Here is a 27819-nt window from a genome sequence, read left to right on the forward strand (position 1 = left end):
TCGAAGGCCATAAACTGGACCCTCAGGGTAGGTATGTTCTTGTCTGGGGCATGATCGCTGGTCAGCAGATATTGTTGGTCAACATATATGGGCCGAAGATTGATGACCCTGCCTTTTATACGGATGTATACCAACAGATCTCTGCAATAGATATTCCTAATATAATCTGGGGAGGGGATTTTAATATTGCTGTGGACCCGGGACTGGATAGATCCAGCACGATTATTAGAGCGCCAACCAGGGCTGCCCTCACTATGCAAAGTATCCTTTCGCAGCTCTCCCTAGAGGATGCCTGGCGGGTCCTCCACCCGACTGCGGGGGGATACACGTACTATTCATCGGTTCATGATTCCGAATCCAGAATCGACTACTGGTTTGTCTCCCCCTCTTTGATCGCAGGAACACAGGCATGTGAAATACTGGCTCGCACGATGCCTGACCATTCCCCTATAATACTGGAGGTCACTTATCATAACTGCCCTAGACCGTCCAGGAGATGGAGGATGCCCGGGGGCTTGCTTAGGGACCCCGGGTGGTGGAGGCACTGCACACTGAGATTTCTGAGTTCCTCGAGATTAACATCGACTCAGTCGATAAATGCTCCACTGTGTGGGAATCCTTCAAGGTTTGGGTCAGGGGTACGCTACTTTCCAAATCTGTGGGTCTTCTTAAAGGAGTGCCGGCTGAACTAGCCCTGACTGAAGGCAAACTGAAAGTTCTGGAGGACACTTATGCTCGCACCCATGACAAAGCCTTGTTAGCTAACATACAACAACATCTCCAGGAATTTAACAAACTAGCCTCCGGGGAAGTACAGTTCATTGCCGCACCAATCCGAGCACGGAGATATGGCGAGGGCAACAAGGCGGGTAGGACACTCTCTAATCTACTCAAACAGGACAGGCACACTAATCAAATTACCAGCATACAGAAACCCAACGGTGCGGTTTTGGTTAACGAGAACGAGATTAATGCTGAGTTCGCTGGGTTCTACGAACAATTGTACAAAAATGGAGACACTAAGTCAGCTACTGAGATAGGGGCATACCTTGCGGCATTGTCGATGCCGAAACTCCAAGAGGAGACCCGGCTGACACTGGACCAACCTATCACTGCAGATGAGATCTCTGAGGCGATTAAAGATTTAACGTCTAATGAAGTTCCAGGGTTAGACGGCCTGGGTGCAGAATTCTACAAGGAATACAGCACTGAGCTTGTTCCATTGCTGCTGCGGGTCTGGGTAGAATCCCTTGAATGTAATATATTGCCTACATCCATGAGAGAGGCGTTGATAACTGTTCTCCCTAAACCTCGCCACCCTCCACAGGATATGTCGTCCTATAGACCGCTATCTCTTATTAATACGGATGCCAAAATATTCGCCAAGGTGCTGGCCAACAGGCTTTTACCGGCGGTTCCGACACTCGTTCACCCGGATCAGAATGGGTTTGTCCACGCTAGATCTACTGCGCTTAAACTGCGTAGGCTATTTTGCATAATGGCCCAGATTGACCCGGAAAGAAACGCTGTGGCCGTTTCATTGGATGCTGAAAAGGCCTTCGATTCTGTGTCCTGGGCCTACTTACTAGCAGTACTTGAGGCATTTGGTATAGGCCCGAACTTCATCAGGTAGGTGAAGTTGCTTTACACAAAGCCCGGGGCCCGGGTCCTAACCAACAAGGTAATTTCAGATATGTTTGTTCTGGGACGGGGCACTAGGCAGGGCTGCCCGTTTTCACCTATACTATTTGCCCTAACAATAGAACCAATGGCAATAGCGGTCAGGCTTCGACATTCCAACAGGGGCATTAACCTAAAGGGGGCGACCCAGCTGATCTCTCTGTACGCGGACGACACACTCCTGTATATCCGTGAACCGAATAACAACTTAGAGCCTGTGATGGCGGAAATTCAAGAGTTCACTTCATACTCTGGCTACTCCATAAATAAGGATAAATTGGAGGTCTTCCCTCTCACACCGGCAACCGGCTGCCCTAGCTCATTGGGTGGGCTGAAATGGTCTAGTGTATCCATCAGATACTTGGGAATACTTGTGTCACACGGTAAGGATAGGTTATACGCTGATAACCACAACACCACATTACAGGCCCTAAAGACCAAGCTTCTATTATGGGACCGCCTTCCGATATCATTACATGGCAGGGTAGCGGTTCTTAAAATGGTAGTTCTACCTAAACTGCTATACCTGTTTGTAAACATACCGATTTGGCTGGGAAGACTCTTCTTCACTAAACTTAAGTCAATGGCTACAGCCTTCCTTTGGCATGGGGAGACTCCCAGAATTGGGTGGGGAAAAATAACTGAACCATACTCGTCGGGCGGCCTGGCGGCCCGGACTTTTAATTATATTATTATGTGTCCCAGGCCCAGTTCTCTAAGTATTGGTATTCCAGGTATGTCGGCCCGCCGCATGTTGATGTAGAGGAACTCACCACCGCTCCCACGAACATACAGTCAGTAATCTTTGATGCCCACTATAAGGACACGTGTGATTTCAACCCGGTTAGTTGTACTGTTAAGGCCTGGGGGGCAATATTTGGGAAACTGGGATTGTCGACCCTGTATAACCCGGAGGTTTCTCTCTGGAACTACCCTGGTATCCCTCCGACACATGATGTCTGTCTGCGATCAGCCTGGGACCCGGGGGACGAGATGCGCCTGGGAGATATGTTCATTGAGGGGAAATTCGCAACCCTTCAGCCGATAACTGGTGCGCTCGGCAGAGGCCCACTAAGGGTACTGCAGTACTACCGTATGAGATCGGCTTTCCAAAAACACTGGGCAACCTTCCCTGATGAACCCCCTACACACCCCTGCATTCAGATGATCACGACCGGGGACCGCTTGAAGGTGTCCAGCCTATATGCCATAGTACAGACACACTCACCAACAGCTAATCTGAGCAGAGATAAATGGGAGAGAGATCTCCAGATCCCTCTAGATGATGAGACTTGGGACAGGTACTGCTCTCTCACCAAGAAGGTTTCCTTAAACGCCGGACTACGAGTGATCCAGTTTAAAATCCTTAACAGATTGCACTACACCCCTGCCAAAATAGCCAAGTTCGCTTCTGATGCCCCGAGTCAATGCCCCAAATGCAAAACAGAGTATGCGGGCTCGTTCCACATGTATTGGAGCTGCCCGATGGTGACTGAGTTCTGGAGGGAGGTGGCAGATGTACTTGATGAAATCACACAAATCCCCCCGGTGTTGATTCCACAGAAATACCTATTTGGGGATATAGGAAAGTGCTCCGAAAAGATCAGAAGACTATTTAATGTCACATGTGCAGTGGCCAAAAAATGTATTCTGCAACAATGGAAAAACCCGACACCACCCACTATGAAACAGTTCCTCCGGGAGCTGGTCTATGTGAATGAGGCTGAAGAACAGTTTGTCCTCACATGCCCCTCTGTGAGCAGACCCAAGGACATTTGGGGTCCCCTCAGAATGTTTCTTTGTGATATGATCCCTGATGATGACAGTGATGTTTAGATTCGATACCCCTTGTTGATTCAGGTTATATGTACTGCTACCTCTCTATTTCCGTATCATGTTGATTTTAATTTGTACGATGCTGCTGGTACTGTGTTTGTGTTTCCGAACCACTAATAAAAAAGAGTTTAAAAAAAAAAAAGTAGGTTAATGTATTAGTGGATGATATTGAACTAAGTACAGTGAATATTTATGGGGAATAGCAAGTATAAATGAGACAAAAACACACGTTTTGGGAAAATATTGGAAATGCATGTAAAGATGCAAAAATTTGAATTTAGAATGAGGAAGCATTGAGCAGCGAGGGGATGTGCTCGCAAAGTGCACTGAGGCTAAGTTAACACACAATACAGGCAAGTGGCATGGTATATATTTAAAACAGTTGCATTGAAAAAACATTGGGTTAAAAAGTATTTTTGTAGAAGCACACACCTTGATGGTCTAACTTCTAAGAATAAGGAATACATAATTTTTTTCAGGGGTTTGTTCAAGTAGAATGTATTTAGGAAAAGAGTGCCAACAGGTAGAGGCACTGACAAAGAAGAATGAGGGAAGCTTTGCACAATTATTGAAGAAACAAAATGAAAAAATAGGGATGATCAAGGATAGAATCTCTGTTATAGTATGCTCACAAGGAGAGGGTAAATAACATATTTACACACACACACACATGCATGCACACACAGACATGCATGCATACATGTGCAAACATACATATACACACACATACACACACTCACACACATGATTGCACACATGCATGCACATACACACATACACACATGCATGCACACAAACACATGCATGCACACATGCATATACACACATACATACACACACACATGCGTGCACACACATACATGCATGCATACACACACACACATACACACACATACACATATGATTTTATGGAAGTACAGGCAATCAATAGATTACAGGCAATGCACATCAAAACACACATAGGAAGTCAGAAGAAGGACTTCAATATTGCAATAAGAACATACACAGGATGTTTTGTTTTACATTTAGAGTACTAGAGGGGAACATTATGGTTTATTTTGAAGCAAAATATAGGAATAGCTAGTCTATTAAAGGAAATAAAAAAAAGAAGATCAAAATCTGATTGCTTATATTCAGGAGCACTGAATTCTAGAAGCATGGAAGCGCTGGTGAAAAGAGTGGCAGTATTTTACCACATTTTGTGTCAAGGAGTGTTTGAGCAGGTACAGAGACACTTGGGAAGTAAGTGGGAATGGAAGTGAAACCGTGACCTGAGGTACAGTTGACTATGGTGCGTCACTGTCAGCTGTTGCAGGAGAAAAACATGTTAGAAAAATAGAGGAAGTCAAGCTAGTTCAGAAAATGTTTTGAAATATGCCATGGAAGGGGCAGTATTGATTAGTGGAGAAAGGCAGGGAATGCGGCAAGCAGTGGTTACATCACAGGTGCAAATAATCAGTGCCAAATGGACCAAGGAGGGAATGGGTTTGTGCCACAAGGCAGAGAAATGGGAAATAGAGAAAGAGGTGATTTTCAAAATAACCAAGGTAGTTTTTAGAATAGGCAGAATGATAATCAGAATTCACAAGTACCATTTAAACAAAGGGGACTAGTCGGTGGGGCTCCACCTGTGTATTGGATATGTGGGATGACAGAGCACATTGTGCATGCATGTGGGAGCCAAGGATATGCACAAGATGGACAATTCCAAAGAGGGAGGGCAGTTTATCCCCCAGTATGTAGTTCACAAGCTAGGGAAGGGTTTGCCCAGGATCAGACATTGTATCAGACATGAGCGCTGGGAGTATAACAAGTACAGCACCTAGAGCAAGAGTAAAATGGATTCACTACAGGGGTAAGTGTAGCGAGCCCCCATGCAGATTCAGCAATATGTAAACACAGGACAGGTATTGACACTCAGGATAGGAGGTGTCACTGTGGTAGGAGGAAATACTTTCACAGGAACAGGGGTCTTATCATGAGGTGAGCATTTTGTTAAACATGGCTATCTGGCCTAGTGGAGAAAATGGTGAGAATATTTGATAAATTCTTGTTCAGACCACGGATGCCTATGGATAAAGGGGGGCACAGGCTATCCCTATAGAATTAAAAGTAGCCATTGTATGAAAGGAATAGAAAATAAGAATAGACCATAGAGGACAGTGATAGTTATCAAGGAAGGGTCTAGGTTGGTTGACGTCACTGATTATGACATATTTAGACAGGACTCAACAAATGATGAAGTGGTGTTCCTTAGGAGTATCACACAATGAAAAAGGAAAGGGAAAATCTCATATCATGTGGCGATGATGTACCAGTGCTCAGCATAATTTCAGGAAAGCTTGGAGAGAGTGCCAAGTTTCCTGGGGACGATAGGCCCTTATGAAATGGGTCTATTAAAACTAATAGGGGAACAAAATAAAAATGCACATAGGTAAGGGATTATAATATGACACATATGAGGGTTTGCATTGTAACTAGACTAATTAATGTAGGCTAATCATAAATAGATATGGATAAAAAACCCAGGAGTAAGAAGCTCAAACCAAAAAATGTATGTCAATTTAGTGAAATAAATAAATAAAAAATAAATGAATGAATATTGAAAACTGCGAAAAACACAAGTGGGTAAGATATCCAGATTAATAAACAAAAGAGCACAATGAATGGTGCTGGTTATAATTGAATAGTGTAGTGCATTTTAATAAAAGAGACAATGTGATTAATGAAGGGCCAAATGGGAATGGATGGCCAAGATTGATTTGATAATGTGAGAGAATTTTTTGTAGCACTAGACTAAAGAACATTTGAGAGTAAGTAACAAAACATTATTTGAATAAATATGGTGATGTTGATTTATGTTTTATAGATAAAAAAATATTGTTATTTTTGAACACAGGAGGAGTGTCTGCATGGCCTTAGCAAGGAATAGTAAATGTAATGGGAAAAACATATTCAGCCTGATTCATGGAATTATTTGCGTGAAAAACGCAGATTTGCGTGCCTTTCTGCCCGAAAATCCCTGTTTGAAGTATGGGGATTTTTGGGCAGAAAGGTGCGCAAATCTGCGTTTTTCACGCAAATAATTCCATGAATCAGGCAGTATATTGTGACAGAGGTAAATGCTAGTGGAACAAACAGGGTTAGAAGAGGTGAGTTTCGGTACATGCAGTAAGTGTGTGAAACACACTATTTATTATTATTAGGAGTAAGAAGACCCAGGTGAGTACAGAAGAAAGGCAGTAAGGGATACAGCCGTTCAAATATATAGCATTTTCCTTAGAAAGGCGCAAACAGGTGTGAGTACGGAATAGCATGTATACACGAGTATGGCCATATCTAATGATAAGGACACAAAAGACTTTGGATAGAAGGTGGAGTAACCGTTTTGAAATTCTGGTAAATGGCGAGATGCCAAATGGGTACATTTGGTAAAATATATGAAATATTTAGAACTAGGCAAAACAATGTATTTTTTATATGTCACAATTACATGTACAATAGGACCAGTGCTGGGGTCCAAATAACAGGGGAAGGCAAGATTAGTGTAGCAGCAAAATATGTAAATTATGTCTCAACACAATAAAGACACAGCAAAGAAAGAAGAAGACAGCAGTCCCACGCTAGCAGAAGGCAGACTTCAAAAGTACAGAGAAAATGTGCAGCATGGTAGAAAAAAACTAAAAAGTAAGACATGCCTGATGGCTACACTAATGATAAATCATTTTTATGTGCACCAACGTATCTTTGGGGACAGAAAAGTAAGCCTACATTTCAGTGGGCTGAAAGTGTCAGGAAATGATTGCAATAAATATTTTTCTTGATTGACAAGAAGGGAGCAAGGGTCTACGCTTGGGAAATACCTGATCCCAACATGACTTTGCCTCTATTTCAGTTTCTGCTGGGAGCAAGAGTCCAAAGAAGCGTCTTTGTCTTCTTCAGCTACGGATGCACCAAGAAGACTGAAGAGAATCGATTAAAGAAGAAGACATCCTTTTTAAAGAAAAAAATGTTGAATTTGTTATGTTGTCTGTTTGTCGTTTGTTATTTTTTGACTCTCTGGTTTGAGAATGTCGACCACAGGGAAAAACAATTTCTTTTAGTACTATGCAGTTTTTGTTAGAAAAATGGCAAGAATGCATAATTATATGGTCTCAAGTTGTCGCCAAACCAAGGTATCAGCTAGTATATATTAATTATAAAATGACACATAAAATGTGCTAAAAGAGTGAAAGGAGTAACGATGTTATTGTAAAGAGAAAATGCAGTAGAAATTGTTTAGAAGGCAGAAGTGTTTAAAAGAAACAAATAGCTTTTTAAAGGTTGGGTTTGCAAAGGAAGTACTGACAATAGAGACACAACTTATTTTTCAAAGGAAACTCATTCTGTTTTGTATTACAGATGGACAGGAGAAATCTATACACCAGGAGATTGGTGGCAACTGACCCTCTGAGCAGAGAGAAAGATTGAGGGACCCAGCCAGATGCCCAGTCACAGTTTTTTATGCTTTGTGTTTTTAAAGAAAAAGATTTCTTGAGAGACTCCCCATCCTTGTATTCCCCAGAAGCGATTCAATACCCCCCCCCTTGACTATCTAGCTTTGGATAAACGAACTAAGAGTCTGAGTACTCGCTGAAGAGATAAACGATAAACATTGAAAAGGACTGGCCTAAGAATCAAAGGGCCCATGAAACTTGCTGCAAAGCAGCCTAAAAGACAGACAAAATAAAGTATGGACTAAATCGAGAAAGTCAGTGGACTTGGAATAAGGAGAATAATGAATTGGGTAGAAGATGTGTCGATGAAAGACGAATGGAAAAAAGAAGACACAAATTCAGAATGTGGGCATGGGGAAGAGAATGGGAAACAAGGAAGTGTTGTTGGGTTGGAGGAAAGAAAAAATGTGCAGTAAAAGTCACACGTGGACAATTAAATAATGGGCTGATGGGTTCCCTCAAGGAATGATTTCTCTCGATTCTCATAGTGGTCGAAATCACCTGATATGTATAATTAGTTTATATTGAATTGAATAATAGAGGTGGGATCCAGACAGAAGCACATGAAGTTTTTCTTTAAGGATACAAGCATATAAACCGAGAGGGAAAAACATTGCAAATAACCTTTTGGTAAAGGCAGAAACATAAACAAAACATTTTAGGTTAGAAACGTTGTTGACTTTGCAGAAATGTTTTTATGATACCACTCATGTTGAGACAAATAGCCACACTGAGGGCCGTGACTGGGACAGGGATGCATAGGTAAACTGAATATGGGGGAGGGTGGACATTGGGTGTAGTGGTCATGTATTGAATAATTGTCTAAATACAGACCACAGGGGGGAGTGTAGAGGAGGTCCTAGACTCCACCCCCTCAACCTGGGTATGAATGGCATGGTGGGATGATCAGTGGTACAAGTATCACAAAAATCCAAATTATTGTGCTTCTTGAAGACAAAGAGTGCGTCTACGGCAACATTTTTTTTTTACTGTCAGAATGACCCAGGCAGTGGAAGTTGTCTCAGGTATTACACTCACATCATGAATATCTAAACATGTAGTCCAGAAGTTAGATAGAAAATGAGTTATGCATAAAAGTAAGTCACTGTTGGTAGCTGAACCGAACATTCAAGTTGAACAGGCTCAGATATTTTCTAAGATGGATGCCAAAAACAAAATGGTGTCAAAGCTCTTATTCATGCATAATAATGAGTAATTCTTTGGCAGCAGTTCATTACCAGTTCATTGTCAGTTCATTTTAGACAAGTATGTCTGGTGGGGTTATTTGGAAATTTTGGCAGAGAAACCAGACAGTGATTGATAGGAAATCAGTTAAGGAGCATGGGAAAACTACCACTTAGGTAGAGCAGCTGCTTACTTGGCACCAAATAAGATGAACTCATGTAGTATAGCCTGCCAAGTGAAATTGTCAGGGCTCAAGGAACAGACAAGGGCTACTTTTTGGCAGGCATTTGAGGATTTATAATGAGGCCCCGGCTGAGTCTCATGCAAGCTTATCAGATCATATATCAGTCAAACCATGCTTGCCAAAATGAAATCATGTGGCCTTGCGAGTGGCAGTTGAGCCAACATATGGACAAGTAGGGGTTTGTTTTTGGTTGGAGGGACCAATCAGATTTGTATTGTGCAATTAAATGTAATGTTGCATCAGTCATAAAAGTGTATAAAAGTAAGATGGTTTTGGGAGATCAGAGCTGTTGTTTCTGGTGTCTTGTGAACATGCATTAAAGATGACTTTTGAAGCAACGGCCCGGGCGTCCGTCTCCCTGCTTGTCCTGTAGCCAGTGCCTGAGTGCACAGATGTCAAAGTTCAAAAGCGCGAAGGGTCTTCTTGTTCAAGGGGTGTGGCACTGGGCTCTTCCCTTGATGCACAGGCCTGGCCTGCTTGCGTATGGTAGTGGAATGGCAATGATGGGGACACCTGCTTGAGGGAGGGTACTTGGGGCATTGCAATTGGCCGTGGTGGCATGGCAGGGGTACATTGGTGGCCTATCGTTGCTTTACTTGCATGCATCTGATCCCCATTATCAACTTGTCTGTACGCATTAGGATTGAGTGGGAGGGGTCTGGTACTTGTCGCTGCCAGGTCCCGATGGGGTACTGCTGTGCCCCTGCCATGGCTGTGTGGTGCATGGCACTTGGATGTGTCCCTTGGCTGCCAACTCATTTGCTCTGGCTCACAGGGGTGGCCTTGCTGCACTGGCATATGGGTGCTGCCGTAGATGCCTGTAGTGGCTTCCATGCACTGCCCCCAGTCGCAGTGCCCCGCTCATGGGTAGTTTCACTGGGGGATGCTGTGCTGGGCTGTTGTAGTTACATGCAAATGGGGGGGGGTTTGACTCACCTTCTGCCTCCTGGCTGCTGGAACCCACCTCGGCTCGATCCCCTCCATGTCGATGACGGTACTGCATTTCTCCTCCCAGGGCGTCAGGCCAAATTGCAGAGGTGAACCTCCCCAGGTGGCCAGGCTGTCCTGTTTGTGCTGGGCCAGGGATTCCACAGACGTGCACACCAAGTCATTCCACCTTTTGTGGCAGTCTTCCCCATCCCAGGGGTCGCGGCCGACTGCCAGCACCTTCTGGCTCACTGCCTGCCAGATTAGGATGTCTTCCTCTGCCTGGCACCATACAGCTCTGCATGGTGGGCCATGACCTCATCTACCAAGACAATGAGCTCTCCCTCCATAAACTTGGGTTTGTGCACGAGTTCTTGTGCTGCCTTACCCTTTCCTGCTGCATTATGGTTGCTTTGGGGTTGTGGATGGCTACCAAGGGCACTGATTTTAGATGGATTGTGATTTTCAAAATGGTCACTGCACTGCTCCCCGTTCCGGGGGTGACGCATTTTCCGCCGGTGGTAATATCGTCGGCAGCAGTAGCACTGTTGGTGCTGGGTTTTTGGGTGCTAGCACACTTTTTGGTGCTGTTTCCGCCAGGCGCAATTAGCGTTGACACCGGGGTCGTGTGCGCGTGCACGACTACTTGTGATACAACACTATTTGTGCCATGAGTCCCAGCGGTAACGCTATTTCCACCCACCTTTCCCGCCCTACTCGTCATGAGGCTCTGTGTTTTGTATTTTGAGTTGTCTTCCCTCTGTCCTGCTCATAATTGCTTATTTTGTTCCACTTCTCTCTTTTTAGCGCCTAGATGCCTTCTTCCATAGATAGCGCTCTATAAATATGGTTATGTTACAGGACGTTCATCAGGCAAACCATTGGCCTTCCTTGAGCATATCCTTGATGTAAGTGGAGACAAGATGCAACCTTTTGTCAGTGAAGGGTAGTAGAATAACTATCACAGCTTAATGACAAAGGTGAGGAACAACCTATATGTCACATCAACTACCAATTTAGGAGTGGAGCACCCAGGTGGCCCAAGGTAGAGAAGAAATGTTTTTACGTTATATGGTGCCTTAGTTAGCTGAAGTCCTACCTCTGTGAGACTCACTTCTATGTGTATGTTCACCCTGAGCCTTTGAAGTGGTTGGTGGATATTAAAGGAGAGAATCCAAAGTGGCTTAGGTGGTTCATGAGTCTGCAGGACTTCAGCTTCACTATTGGGCCTGGCAATGCTGATGGGCTGTCCAACTGCAATAACCGGCTAGAACAGAGTACTCCTCCAGGGGGGCATTAGTTACCCCTGACCTTAGTCAGGGGCCGGGGGGGTGGAGTGAGTTTTAAGAAAGATTTCTCTTTACAGCTCCTTTCCCTCCATTTTTACGGCTTTTATTTTTGAATCTGTCCTGAACATTTTACAGTGCAGTGAAGCCTTCATCTTCACTACACTGACTTTTGATGATTTGTCAGGGGGAAACGGGCATGTCCTTCAGGCTGTCAGTACTGGGAAACATTGTTTCTCATAGTCGTGTTACATTGTTATCACTTTTGGTGTCTATTTATCATTATAGTACAATGGAATACACGTTTTATTTTTCTGCCTTTGACATAGTCAATCATGCCATCCTGCTCAAATGGTTCCGTGATAATCTGTGTATCACTGATCAGGCTCTGGCCTGGTTGACTTCTTTCCTCTCTGACTGATCCTCTCAGGTCCAACTTGGGTCCTTCTTCTCCTCTTTCTCTCTCTCCACCTGCGGTGTTCCTCAGGGGTCTAACCTTTCGCCCTGGTTGTTCAACCAATACCTGGCACCTCTCACCTACTGCGTTGCCGCTCTCTGCTCCAATTTCTGGTGCTATGCGGATGACACCCAGCTTACCTTCAGGCTCGCCTCTGCCGCCTCTCTCTCACTCTCATCCCGGATTTCCTGACCGCAATCCAGGAGTGGTGCACCGCCAATGATCTCTCCCTGAATGCAAGCAAGACGGAGATCCTCCTCGTGATGCTGGAAATCCATTGGAGGGACAGGGCCTCAATATCCTTGTTATTTATTGCTTTATCATGTATGTTCTGTCTTGTTTTCTGTGCAGGAGTTCATGTTGGACTCCTGGCGGTGCAGCTGTTCCTCTTTTTGGTCGTGGTGAACAGACCCTTGGGAAACCCTTATGGAACCCACGGGTAGGGGTACAACCCTGTACTCCTAGTGTATGTTTTTGGGCACCTGTGTGTGGCCCACAGAGCAGGATATGGGCTGGTGGCAGCTCCATGCTAAATTTGACAGGTGCTTTGAGTATCCTCCATTTTGGGATACCCAGGCCCTGCCATTGGAATCAGTTGATTCCTGATATGAACCAAAATGGCCCCTGTGACCTCTTGCTTTCTATTACCTGTTACTGTATTTTCCCAAAGTCCGGGGATGCCCTGACTCTGTCCCTTCCCCCTAACTGGCTGTTGGGTGGAATTTCCATATATGTTAGTGTGGGGAAGTCCAAGCCAGACTGGCTGGAGCCTTCCCAATGACATATGTCGTGGGTACGTGGGGTGGGAACTGGGTGAATGGAGTGTGTGACAAATACGCATTTCATGTTGTGGGTGTCTAGTATCTGGTGGTTGACACAATGACTGAGACAACCCTGCCCGAAACTGGTATGAATGTAGTGTGTAGTGCTGAATGGCAGAGTGCTTGTCCGAATCCACATTCCGTGTTGTGAGTGTCTGGATGGAGAAGAATGGCCTGAATGCACTGGGAGCCTGATTGGCTTATTGACTGCATGAATGCCCTTCTGAGTGATTGTTTGCCTGAGTGTGACCCAACAGAGTGAATGAGAGACCAACTAGTATATCTGGGGGCCTCTCACTGCTAGAATTTGTTCAGAAGCTGAAGTTGATACTTACTTGATGCTTAACCTTGAAGCCCACTGGAAGAAGAAGAATTGCTGCTGCTGCTGCTGTCCTTTGCTAATCTGAAAGCTGCATGACTGTCAAGGATCGGATCCAAGAGAGGACCTGGCTAGGAGACTGTTAGGAAGAATTATATGCAGTACCCTTTGGGAACACCACACACAATTAAGACTACAAGTGACAGTACAAATTCACCTTGGGTACAAGCCTGTACTACACAGTTAAAGTGGTAGCGATGGCTGAGCAGCCAGACTTATCTCAAGGGTAAGTGAGCAGTACCAGATAGTTACACAAAGGACAGCAATTACTATGATTCAGGCAAACACTGACTCAAGGTTTTCAAGTAAAAGAATATACATTTATTTCACTCTTCAGTTGTATAACATTACACTATTATAGCAAGTTAAAATCACACTCTTAATACACCACATCACTTCCCTTAAATTCCAAGGGAACCCATGGCAGGGGTCCCAAGACCCCTCCCTCACATCCTGCCTACCCAGACTTTCAGGCGCCTAAAAGAGGGTTTCTGTGCAGAAGCCTGAGAAAAGACAGAGAACAAAGGGACCAAACCTGGTTTGGCGCACAGACTAAAACACGAGAAAGACATTTACAAAAAGAAATGGCGAATAAACCCAGCCAGAACCGTGATAAAATATATATGGTCAAGCGGGTTTATGTTCGAGGCTAATATAATAGCCTAAAACAATACCACGTTTATATAAGATAACCGCGGTATGAAAAATAGGGTAGGTACCACTGCCACCAGCTAAGTCTTAGTGTAAAGGGAGTGAAACAATGCTCCAAGAGACACAGAGTAAAAGGGATAAGAATTAACCCTTTCCAATACTCCATGTAGAATGGGGTGTATTGGGTCTGACTAACATAAAGTTAATGGCAACTTTACCTTTTCTGGGGGACAGTAGTCAGCCCCAGAAAATTGAGTCAGGGGAAGTCTCAAAAGACAACCCTGTGTCACTGCACTGAAGGTGCTGTGTAACACACATGAAAAATATGAGGCCATGGAGTAGGTGAGGCTCCAGTGCCCAAGATCACACAAAAAGTGAAAACACACACAGCAAAACACATGTAAGAGTGGGGAAAAGGCTCACACTCTTACCAGGTGAAATAAATAAACCCTAGAAATCCAGCAAAGCTGCTGAGGGACTCATTAGGTAAGGGAAATCAGCCATTTGTGAGAATTCTCCCTAACAGAGACCTCTTCCCAAGCTACGAGGGACCATTGTGAACCAGCTAATCTTTGCCAAAGCTCCCTGGACATCAGACCCTCCAAACAGGCTGCCGACCGGAGAAGGGGAATGCTGCAGAATTGCGAAGCGCCCGGACATTGAAGTCCATCACCGTCAACGACCGCCGTCGCCGACCGGAGCTTCAGTGCTCCTTTGCCTAAGACATCTGATCCAAGGACTCCCTTGCTCATCATCGTTGACCGCTTTTGTCCTGCTGGAGAAAGTCAAGGCTGCCAAAGACCGAGGAGAAAGCGCTGGTGGGTTTCCCGCCACCCGAAGACCACAGAGACGCTGACGACCCGACGCCCTCGCTGGGCCAAAGTTCTTCATCGACTTGCAGCAACAAGCACTCATCGTCGAGGTGGACTGCACGCCTCAGCTTGCAGGATGTTTTTTGACCGATCGTCAACGAGCACCGCAAGAACCGGAGCTGCTGCCGCAATGACAGTGTTCACCCTTTTTCTTCACCGATTCTCGACGACCCATGGCTCCTGCCTTAAAGGGAGTAAACCGATGACTTACCGAAGAACTCTTTGAAACCAGGTACTTTGGGGTCGTAGAACCTTTAGAAGTAATCGAGACTATATTGGGCATAATTGGACTGGGCTTGCCAAATGCGCTTTATTTACAGGTTGCCCAGGTGGGGGGATACTCGCACAGAACTGTCTCTATGTAGATGGGGGACTGTTCTGCCATTGCTTGATTTAACTTGTTTTCTTTCTGTGGTCTATCGTTGATTTATCTTACAATCTGATTTGTATGTTATTGGGGCTGTTAGCTGTGGCCATTTTAAAGGAATCGATAGTTAAGAGTGGAACCACATAGACCTGTATATATTTGACATTATAGTATTGCCAGAGTACAAAGTGTGTTATTGTGATTGTGTATGTAACTTTGAACCTTATTTATATAAAGACTGTGTTTTCACTAACATAGTGTGTGGACATTCCTTTGTGGGTGCTTGGGGACTACACTGTACTTAAGAACCAGCCTGCATCACCTCCTGAGAGCTTAAGCCTTGATTGCTCGACCATAGCTACCGCATAGAGAAACTTGGCTATGGTGCTCTGTGCCTCTCCTCTGCCATATAGACAGCAGGAGCACACACACACCTCCCTCCGGTGCTTTACACTCCTCATCGGCACACCCACACCCCTCTTTCCCACCACTCTCTAGCTGGCCTCCCTTGGCCCTCCTCCTGTTCCCACCTCCGAGGCTAAGAACCTCAGGGTTATCTTTGACTCCTCTCTCTCCTTCTCTACTCATATTTCCGACGTCTCTAAGAAGTAGAACTACCAACTGCACCTCCTCAGAGGTATCCTTCCTTTCCTCTCCAGAAGCTCACTGTATATAGAGCTCTGGTTCTCTCTGGGCTTCACTACTGTAACAGCCTCTTTCTAAATCTGCCTGCCTCTACTCCCTGTCCTCTGCAACTCATCCAGAACAGGACTGAAAGACTTGTCCTTGACCTCAAGCCCAAGGATCGTATCTCTCCAGCACTACATTGGCTCCCAGTGGCTGCAAGGATCAAGTTCAAGACCCTTTGCATTGTCCAAAAGGCCTACTGGGGCCTGGGACCAAAATATCTCCAGCTTTCTCTTCTGAAGTATCATCCTACTCGAGCACTTTGCTCCTCCACCTCCAACTCCTTGAGGGTCAGTCGCTTTTCCAAGCAACGGGTTGGAAGCAGATCTCTCTCTTTGGCTGTCCCCTCGCTTTGGAAGAGCCTCCCTGCCTCTCTGAAACTTTAGCAGAACCATCTCCAGTTCCGGAAGCATCTCAAGACTTTCCTCTTTGCTTCTGCCTTCTCTCTTCCACTACCTTGCTGATCTGCTGTCCGATACTGCACTGGTTTGCCTGGCTACCCTCTGAAACCACTGGCACATGTTCCTGTCCTTCCAGTTGCATACTTGCACTGCCCCCCCCTGGCAACTCTGAACTTGGGGCTGTATCTGCAACCCTACAACCCCCCATATTTGCACTTATCGATCACCTGTTTTCTGCACTTAACCCTTGCACTGCCACCTACTGGCCGCACTTCTTGTTTTTCATTGTCTAATCCTATGTCCTCAACTTGCTCCTCCTCCACTTCCCCTTGCACTTCTCTCCTTCTCTCTCCCCTGCACTTGCGCAATTTCAGTGTCACTGGGCCTAATAAGATCTTTGTATTGTTCCCTCTTGTTCCCCTCTCTCGCCTCGTCGAATCTTGAAACACTTGTGTATAGGCGCAATATAAATAAAATATCATATCAATGTATGCCAAGAGGGACAGCACTGCTCAACTCGCGCAATGTAAACCACAATTCCCACAATTTGGCAGCTCGGATATTATTTGCGGATGCTCTGCAACCGACATTGCAGCCGTGCACACTGCTAAAAAAACGCTACCCCCCTCTGCCATTATGACCATCTTGCCTGTTACCAAGGCAATCATCCCCACACGTCTCACTGAAATTCCAGGATTATTATCATGCCTGTCCAAAATTCGGAATTTACGTCGTGTGTGCACTATATGCAACCAAGATTTCCACCAGTGCCTGCCCTCATGCTTCCACCACTCCATGATTGCGCCCCAGGCAATAGCAGGCAGCAAGCGCTAACGTAAATATTCCAAAGCCACATCTCTGTTTGACAATAAATCAGCACCAACCAGAGCACAATCAACCCGTACCAGGAACTCACGCATCAGGTCACGCATAAGCCTCCTCTCTGAGGAGTCTCCCACTGCTGCCCAGTCTTAGCAACAATCCCTTTGCAATGTGAACCTACCACTACAATACTCCCACTCACGTGCAGCAATCCTGAAAGCCAGTACTGAGTACTAAGACACTGCTCACAAACACACACCCAGCTCAATTTCACCCACCCATTACATCCAACACATCACTGCTGCACAGCTCATAGCAAACTGAAGCCCAGCCAAAAATACACATTCAAAGCCTCATTTCTTCCCCTTAACCACCCTTAACCACCCTGCTCATCAACCTCTTACGTCAAACATGCAACCTCCTCCTGCTACCACCATAACCCACAGCTACCAACACTACCAAACATCGCCCATACAACAGATGCATCCCCCACATCAACCTCCAGCCATCCAGACTCAAGGCCCCTCGCCAGATCAAGGAGCTGACACCCCACCCTCTGACCCACAACCCTTTTTGACTTGCGCCATGATTAACGCTCAATCCCTTCCAGCCCACGCACTCGATATTCATGACCTCATCACAAAATGTAACCTTGACACACTAGCCATCACAGAGAGTTGGCTTCATGAAGCCTCTGGCTCTGCCCTCCTGGTCCTTCTCCAAACTTTGAGCAAAATATATTTCAGATCCTCCAGGATAACCTCAAGCCTTCCTCAAAAATAATCCTACTAGGTGACCTCAACCTGGGCCTTCATGACCTAAATGCCCTGCCCTCCAAATCACTACCTGACACACTCAACACAGTCGGCTTCACTCAACGCATCAGCAATCCCACACATAACAAGAGCCGCACACTGGACTGGTTCACCGATCACAATTGCCAAATTGCCACCAGCACCAACACACCCTGCCCTTGGTCAGACCACCATACTATCCATTTCTCCATCACACAGCCAAACAAGCCAATAGCTCTACTTAATTCACTTCCTCCCTCTCTCTCTAGGAGCTTTCAGAAGCTCAACAGAAATGATATACTACCCTTGATCAACACGCCCAGCCTTCAGTCACCCTTCTCCTCAAACCCCACCTCACTAGTGGAAACCTACTCCTCAATCCTTGCTAAAGCTGTGAACACCCTAGCCCCCCAAAATACCACATAAAGCAAAGACGGTCAGACATTCCAATCCCCTGACCTACTAGAATTATGCAACCTGAAACGACAAGCTCTGTTAACCTGGATAAAATATCCCACCATTGCTGCAAAACAGAACTTCACCAAAGCCTCCAAACAATACAAATCAGACATAATCACAGCCAAGTCCAACTCCTTCAATACCAGAATCAGCAATGCAAAGTCGGAGGCTAAAGAAATATTCACCATTTACAGAGAACTCAAATCCCCTGTTGTTGCCCCCAAAACCACCATTAAAGACAAGATCTGGTGCTCTAGCATCCAAGAGGCACTCCTAGGCAAAATTGACACCTGAATAAGAAGATTGTATCTCAACAAGCAACATTTAAAATAGTACCTATTACCTCCAGCAAGAATTGCTCAGCTCCATCCCCTATCCACCTCACCACTCAGTTCTCTTTCAGAGACCTCTCAGAAACATATGTAGCCAAAGTGATTAATAGTCTAAAACCCTCAAAATGTAAAGGCGATATTTGTCCTGCGATATATGCCCTAGTCAAAGACTTTGCATACATCCTAACCCCCATTATCACAGCTATCATAAACACATTGTCCGCTCAAAGCACTGTTCCAGCCAGCCTCAAGGAAGCTTGGGTACTCCCGCTCTTGAAAAAAACATCCCTTGACCCAGCCATCCCTACAAACTACAGGCCAATCACCACTGTCCCCTTCCTCCTAAAAATGTTGGACCGATGTGCCTACCTACAAAATCAGCAGTTCCTGGAGGACAATCACATCCTAGGGATGCGTCAATCTGGGTACCCCCCAAGTCACAGCACAGAATCTGCCCTGCTCAATCTAAAAAATCAATTAGATGAGATCAGGGGCGAAGGCAAGTCTGCACTGCTCCTTCTCCTTGACCTGGTCAACCATCACATTCTCTGCCACACCTAACCACCCACGCTCATTTCACACCCTCAGCCACTACCTGTATAGCATCTTTCCTTAATGGAAGAGTGATGAGAGTCTTCTCTGAGACTGCCAAAGCCTCTCCCTCTCCCATCACCTGCAGTGTGCCACAATATCATGCATCGCCCTCACGCTGTACAATATCTTTATCAGACCCATATTCCACATTTAAGATTTGATCAGCATAGCTTACACTAACTATGCCGTTGACACAACAATCCTGATCCCCCTCTCAGGTAACTACATAGAAGACTCCAACACCCTCAACACAATCTATTCCACAATGCAGAGCTGGATGGGAGCCAAGCACCTCTGTCTCAACACCGACAAGACAGAAATCCTGATTGTTGGAACCCCAAGCACCCTGAAGACCCTCAATGATCAATACTCGGCCTTCACATCGACGACTGCTACATGCCTGTCTCTAACACCGTAAAGACCCTAGACGCGTCACTCACTATGTCCAGACAAGTAAGCGCCATTGCCTCCTCGGCAGCCTACGCCACCAAGGTCCTTAATGCAGCCAGACCCTTCCTTTCTAAGAATAATTGCTTAACTATTGCCCGAGCATTCATAGGCTGAAAGATTGATTATTGTAACATCCTATTCAATGGCACCTCCTCCAGAAACATATTCAATCTTCAAGTAATCCAGAACAACGCCCTGAGAGCTTCCCTTAACGTCCCAAAAAGAGACCACATCTCGAACGCTAGAAGAGAGGCACACTGGCTCCCCATCCAAGAGCGGATCATTTTCAAAACACTCTCCATCACCCACAAATGCCTATCCAACACAGCTCCACCTTACCTCTCCAAAAGAATAGCCAAAGTGAAAGACCAAAGAAATATTGTGGCTTAGTACCACAAAATGAAATATGCAAATCAAGGGTCAAAAAGATACAAGTATCTTTATTTCTGTACAGAGTCAAAGCAAACAGATAGCTATCTGGCTCCCAATACCTTGCAGTGTGTACCAGCAGACACAGTGAGGGGTGAGAGTACTGGACATCTTAACACAGACATTTTTATGCAGTTTCTAAAACATTGTCCAGCCCCTCTCAAACTAATAAGTTACATGCTAGGTTTCGTGCCCAGTTCACATGACAAATATTACAATATTGTACAACGGATTTAACAAGTTTGTATGTCCATGAAGTTACAATGGTGGCCTTGGTTCTCTGATCAACAGTAAGCCGTGTTTCAAGAATCGCTACATGCAGTTCAGAAAAAACACACAATCTGAGTTTGTTCTACTTTGGCTTGTTGTTTATATGAGAATGAGGCGTATGAGCGCAGACAACACTTGGATTGCAGTTCATATGAGTCACAAGGTTTCTTTGCATATGACAAACAGTCTGCTCTCAGTCAGCCTAAGCATTAACAAAACTCAAAGGTCGTTCGGCTCGGCTGCAGGTCGAAAACACAGTCCAGCATTTTGAAACACAAAACAAGAGTTGAAATCAAAATGGCGGACGTTTCTAAAAATGGCTGCGAAGTTAATCAAATGTCGAAACAGTTCAGACGCGGTTTTCCATGTAATGCGAATGGACTTAGGCCAATATTCATAACAAGGCGGTATTTATACGAATACAGTTTAACAAACCCTCCTTTTGGCCTAAGCCAAGAGCATTACTCAAACATTTGCTTTACTCAAAACCCCACACCTCAATGTCCGCACATCCTGAATCACATTCTTCAGAAATATCGATCACCATAAATTCCCTGATAGTGATATCCTTCATTATAAAAGTGTTAGCAGCTTCCTTGTGTGCATGTACTTTTGGTCCTAATGTACCTATCATTTCTGCACAACCTCCTCCTAACATCGAACATATGGCAGGAAGACATTGTATACAACAACAAAACAATAGAACACCAAGAACTATAATTAGGACTGCAAAGAGCTTCCAACCCCATGAAATTAGTTCCCAGAACCAAGCACTAAGATCCCAGTTTCCCTCTGGGACATGTACTTCCGTACTGAAGAATGCAGATTTTGTATTGCCTTGAATATGGTAGGGGAGGAGTCAGGAACGAAAACACAGCACACAGATCCCATCAATTTACATACCCCACCACGCTCAGCTAGGATGACGTCTAACACCATCCTATTTAGGAGGGCCACTAATCTAATGGCCTTTTGCTCTAGCGTCATGTTGTACAGAATATCGGTGGTTCTGTTGATGGTTTTCTCCAGTACCCTTGCTAGTTTTCTGATATCCTCAGAGTTCATTATCTGTCCCCAAAATGGCACAAAGGATTTTGCTACGTCACCCATGACTTGTGAAGGAGTATCACCATTCTCATCCCGCCTTGGATGAGCTCTAGAGACTTCAGAAGTGGTAGCCACATATACCCCTGGTAACAAGCTACCCAAGTAACAAGTACCCTGCCAATCTCTAGGTACCCGAGGATAAGCTTTATTGCGACAAACAAAGTAAATGGGGTCTCCTACATACAAAGGTCTGTCCTCACTGGTTAGATTTTGAAATGTAAAAGGAACCCACCACAAGTTGTCCCTGTTCCAAGTCTACTACAAGTAAGGTTAGTAGAATAGCAACACCCTTCATAATAGCAGTTTTTAATTATTACTGCTCACACAGGGTTAGAAGATTTATTCAGAAACAAAGATTATCACCTGTCCTGAAGAAGGCCTCCAGAAAACCTTCCCTAGGATGGGGTTTATTCTACGGGAAAAGGCCGAAACGCGTTGACACAACATCCAGAAGATATATCAATTTGAGAAATCTATCATTCACAGTAAACTATTGTGTGATGAGATATGATGAGATATGTTTTTTGTCTTTCTGAAATCAAAGAAGGAGAAAATGTGAACAGATGAAAGAAATTAAACCCAGAGATAACCCTTGCAACAATTTTTAGCTACATTTTTAGTTATGATTGATCATGTGATATATTTTGTATAAAATGAAAAAGAAAGAAAAATCATGTGTATGTGATAATAGTATGGGCTTTTCTGAATAAAGGTGTTTCTGTAAGCAATTGAAGCTAGATAAGACTACTTACGTGTCATAAAGTGTGTGTCTAGTACATTGGTGAACATAGAGGAGACCAGGGTAGTCTGTGTTTTGCTTTTCTCACGTTGACCTATGGAACAGGCATGGGTAGCTGAGGCTGAGTGTGTGGAACAATCTTGTGTGGTTGAATCAGTAGCTGAGGAAACAGAGCTGGAAGAGGACCTTGCTCCTGTTGGAGATCTGGATCCTGCACACCATCCTGAACTGCAGTCTTTACTGGCAGAAGGTGGACCCAGTACGGCAGACTTCAGCAGAGGTCAAAGAGAGTGTCCTGCTCTTGAAGGTCTTCGCCAACAGGCAGTTTCCCAGCTGGATGGGCAAGAGCCAGGGAAGCATAGGTTGTACTGGGAAGATGGCCTCTTCTACAGTGAACCGACTGAGTCTATCCCAGGAGACTACAGAAGACTTGTAGTGCCTCTAGAAAGCAGACTCCAGTTCGTACAGTTAGCCCATGAGATACCTTTGGCTGGTCACTTGAGTTTCAAGAAGACCAAGGCAAGGTTCTCTTTATATTTCTACTGGCCTTAGTTGGGGTCTGATGTAGATATGTTCTGTAGTAGCTGTCACACTTGCTTGCAAAACCTCTGGAAACAGTGAAGCCAATAATGTGGCACCATTGGTGCCTCTCCCAGTGGTGGGAGTCCCTTTTGAGAGGGTAGGAATCAAAATTGTTGGTCCCTTAGACCCTCCAACATCTTCAGGAAACAGGTTCATCCTGGTTGTAGTAGACCATGCTACTAGGTATCCTGAAGCCATACCTCTGAGGACTGTTACAGCTAAGGCTGTTGCTAAGGCCCTACTTGGTATCTTTACCAGGGTAGGTTTTCCTAAGGAAATTATCTCTGACAGGGGATCCAATTTTATGTCCCACTACATGCAGGCCATGTAGAAAAACTGTGGAGTAACTTACACGTTCTCAACTCCCTACCATCCCCAGACAAATGGAGTTGTAGAGAGGTTCAACCGTACAATGAAGAGCATGATAGATGCTTTAGAGCAGGCTTGTCCAACCTTTTTGAATGTGGGGCCGTAGCATTCACTTTTTGTCACCCGGAGGGCCGGCGAGCCAAAAGTGAACACCCTGACCCAAAGCAGTATATTCAAAAGCGATGGTGTGTGACCTTTCACACAATAGCATCAAGGGCATAGCCATGCAGTCCCAAAGATAGCTTTTGGTGTCGGGGGCAGTGATGAAAGGTTAGTTTCTTGTGATTTCTTCCAGTGTGTATGTGTTGATATTTCTCGGAAATAGTGGGGGCGACCGAGCGTAGCGAGGGAGCTATAACAATATAGGGAGGGTTTGGGGGGGTCCCCCCCCCCCCAAGATTTTTTTTTCCAAATATGGGGCTGAAATTGTGCATTTTACAGCAGGAAAAGTGACCAAAAAGCCATATGTTTACAATCAGTTCTAAAGGGGAACATGTACATTCCATGTCACCAACAGCAGACAAGAACATTGTAGAACACAACACATTTTAATGATCACTGTGTCCACAGTGTAAGACAGCATTGTCAATGATGTAAAACATTGACATGCTGGTTGTGCCCAAAATATGCCTCTGTAGCAACATGTCTGTGCTGGCTGTTACCAATTTAGGCCAGCATTGTCCTCTACAAAGCATGATTGATGCTGCCTGAGCATGTGCAGTGTGCCCAATACATATACCGGCTTATCTCTTTAATACACATTCATTACTTCTGTGGTAATGAAAGAAGCATAATCCAATTCCAGGGGGCACATGGGGCAGTAAAAGTCCTCCGCCACGGCCCGGTTTATTGGTCGGACCCAACATTGCAGAAATCAATTAATTAATCGTGTCCACGGACCCGACAAACATTGAATAAATAAATCGGGCAGGGGAGCCGACTTATGAATTTCCCGGGTGGTGCCCAAATATAGGAAGTGACATAACCAGCACTTATATTACCGCATTTGCACATAGTCGCCAACTTGGTGCGAGGGGGAAGGGGGGGTGCAGAACAGTGGAAACATTGGCTTGCATGTATTGCATATACTGAAGGCAAGTAAGAAGGAGGTTTAAGCCTTCCAGTTGCATCCCAGTAGGCCAATACTGCCCCTACTCCACCCCTCTATAATCATCCAGGTTGTAGTAGCCCTCAAAAGGCAGAGCAACACAACTAGGATAGGAGAACGAAATGCCATCCCATCCTGTGAGTGCGTCAAACCTCAGAGCAAAGACTGTGCGTGTGCCTTGGAGCACAATCTCACTAATTTGGTGCAATTCGCGCAAGTGGGTGCATGGGAATGCCATGCGTGTGTGTGGGCTGCAGACCCCGGATCACTTGCTCACTTCTTCACTGTAAAACTCTGTCCAAGGCAGTACTGTCCCAATGGTGAGAAGTGTCATATTTTCACATTAACTATGCTTCAGCACTTTGGGTTATTGAATAGTGCTGCTACATTCGGAGTAATTCCATCCCTTTAAATATATTAGCTCTTGTATAACCACAACAGTGTTGATTTATTCTGATGATGATGAAGTTGATGTTAGACTTGCTCAATAGTTCTGGTTCTGTATCATTAAATGTACTTCAGATCTTCGGAGTCTCTGGAGGATAGCTCAGGAGCAACACAGGTTTGATCCCGCTGGGTACATTTTACCTCTACATCGGTGCACCCCTCTTACCAAGAGGGGTGCACAGATGTACAAATACACCAAACCCAAAACGATTTTTTAGAAATTGGGGGACAGACTTGCTTTGCATCTGTGCCTCCATTTCTAAAAATCGTTTTGGGTTGGGTGTACCTCTCCATCCGTGCACCCCTCTTGCCAAGAGGGGTGCACAGATGTACAACTACACCCAACCCAAAACGATTTTTTAGAAATTGGGGGACAGACTAGCTTTGCATCTGTGCCTCCATTTCTAAAAATCGTTTTGGGTTGGGTGTACTTCTACATCTGTGCACCCCTCTTGCCAAGCGGGGTGCACAGATGTACAAATACACCCAACCCAAAACGATTTTTTAGAAATTGGGGGACAGACTTAATTTGCATCTGTGCCTCCATTTCTAAAAATCGTTTTGGGTTGGGTTACTTCTACATCTGTGCACCCCTCTTGCCAAGCGGGGTGCACAGATGTACAAATACATCCAACCCAAAACGATTTTTAGAAATTGAGGGACAGACTTGCTTTGCATCTGTGCCTCCATTTCTAAAAATCGTTTTGGGTTGGGTGTACCTCTACATCCGTGCACCCCTCTTGCCAAGAGGGGTGCACAGATGTACAAATACACCCAACCCAAAACGATTTTTTAGAAATTGGGGGACAGACTTGCTTTGCATCTGTGCCTCCATTTCTAAAAATCGTTTTGGGTTGGGTTACTTCTACATCTGTGCACCCCTCTTGCCAAGCGGGGTGCACAGATGTACAAATACATCCAACCCAAAACGATTTTTAGAAATTGAGGGACAGACTTGCTTTGCATCTGTGCCTCCATTTCTAAAAATCGTTTTGGGTTGGGTGTACCTCTACATCCGTGCACCCCTCTTGCCAAGCGGGGTGCACAGATGTACAAATACATCCAACCCAAAACGATTTTTAGAAATTGAGGGACAGGTTTGCTTTGCATCTGTGACTCCATTTCTAAAAATCGTTTTGGGTTGGGTGTACCTTTACATCCGTGCACCCCTCTTGCCAAGAGGGGTGCACAGATGTACAAATACACCCAACCCAAAACGATTTTTTAGAAATTGGGGGACAGACTTGCTTTGCATCTGTGCCTCCATTTCTAAAAATCGTTTTGGGTTGGGTGTACCTCTACATCCGTGCACCCCTCTTGCCAAGAGGGGTGCACAGATGTACAAATACACCCAACCCAAAACGATTTTTAGAAATTGAGGGACAGGTTTGCTTTGCATCTGTGACTCCATTTCTAAAAATCGTTTTGGGTTGGGTGTACCTTTACATCCGGGAACCCTACTTGCCAAGAGGGGTGCACAGATGTACAAATACACCCAACCCAAAACGATTTTTTAGAAATTGGGGGACAGACTTGCTTTGCATCTGTGCCTCCATTTCTAAAAATCGTTTTGGGTTGGGTGTACCTCTACATCCGTGCACCCCTCTTGCCAAGAGGGGTGCACAGATGTACAAATACACCCAACCCAAAACGATTTTTAGAAATTGAGGGACAGGTTTGCTTTGCATCTGTGACTCCATTTCTAAAAATCGTTTTGGGTTGGGTGTACTTCTACATCCGTGCACACAGATGTAGAAGTATACCCGAACCAAAACGATTTTTAGAAATTGAGGGACAGATGCAAAACAAGAGCATCTTGCTTTGCATCCGTCCCACAATTTTTAAACATTGTTTTTTACCCGGGCGCCAGAGAGAGACACAGTATGGATGGAACAAAGGACCATCCATACTGCGTCTCTTCTCTCCGGCCTGGGGGGCCAAGCACCCGCATACTCTGCGCCCCTGAAACTGGGCCGTGGCCTGTAACTGCCTCTGGTGCTGGGGGCACCAGAGGCAGTTACAGACCACGGCCCGGTTTATTTATTTATTTGTTCAATGTTTGTCGGGTCCGTGGACCCGATTGATTTGGGTCCACGGACCCGACAAACATTGAACAAATAAATAAATAAACCGGGCCGTGGCAGAGGCAGTAACAGTCCTCCGCCACGGCCTGGTTTATTTATTTATTTGTTCAATGTTTGTCGGGTCCTTGGACCCGATTAATTTATTTATTTGCAGAAATAAATAAATTAATCGGGTCCACGGACCCGACAAACATTGAACAAATAAATAAATAAACCAGGCCGTGGCAGAGGCAGTAACAGTCCTCCGAGACGGCCTGGTTTATTTATTTATTTGTTCAATGTTTGCCGGGTCCGTGGACCCGATTAATTTATTTATTTCTGCAATGTTGGGTCCGCCCAACATTGCAGAAATAAATAAATTAATCGGGTCCACGGACCCGACAAACATTGAACAAATAAATAAATAAACTGGGCCGTGGCCTGTTACTGCCTCTGGTGCCCCGCCCCTTTTAGGGGGCACCAGAGGCAGTAACAGTCCTCCACCACGGCCCGGTGTATTTCTTTATTTGTTCAATGTTGTCTGTACAGCCTCGCGGGCCACATGAAATGGCTTGGAGGGCCGCATTGTGGCCCGCGGGCCGTATGTTGGACAACCTTGCTTTAGAGGAACACCTTAGGAAAAAGTGGGATGTTCTACTGCCATGCCTTCTATTTGGTTATAGAGAAGTCCCTCAGGAGGGAGTTGGATTTAGTCCCTTTGAGCGTCTCTATGGCCATCCAGTTAGAGACCCCTTGGCCCTGATTAAGGAGGGGTTGGAGAGTACTCCTTCCCCCAAGCCAGTTAGAGTCACTGACTATGTGATAGGCCTCCGGAGGAGAATGTCACACACGATGGCAGAAGCATCAGATAATTTAAAAGCAGGTCAGGCTCTGGTCAATCATTGGCATGACCAGAAGGCCAACATGGTTGAGTTTACTCAAGACCAGCAAGTTTTAGTTATGGT

Source organism: Ambystoma mexicanum, chromosome 11, assembly GCF_040938575.1.
Source record: "Ambystoma mexicanum isolate Mex_15411 chromosome 11, UKY_AmexF1_1, whole genome shotgun sequence".
In the NCBI taxonomy this organism is placed as follows: Eukaryota; Metazoa; Chordata; class Amphibia; order Caudata; family Ambystomatidae; genus Ambystoma; species Ambystoma mexicanum.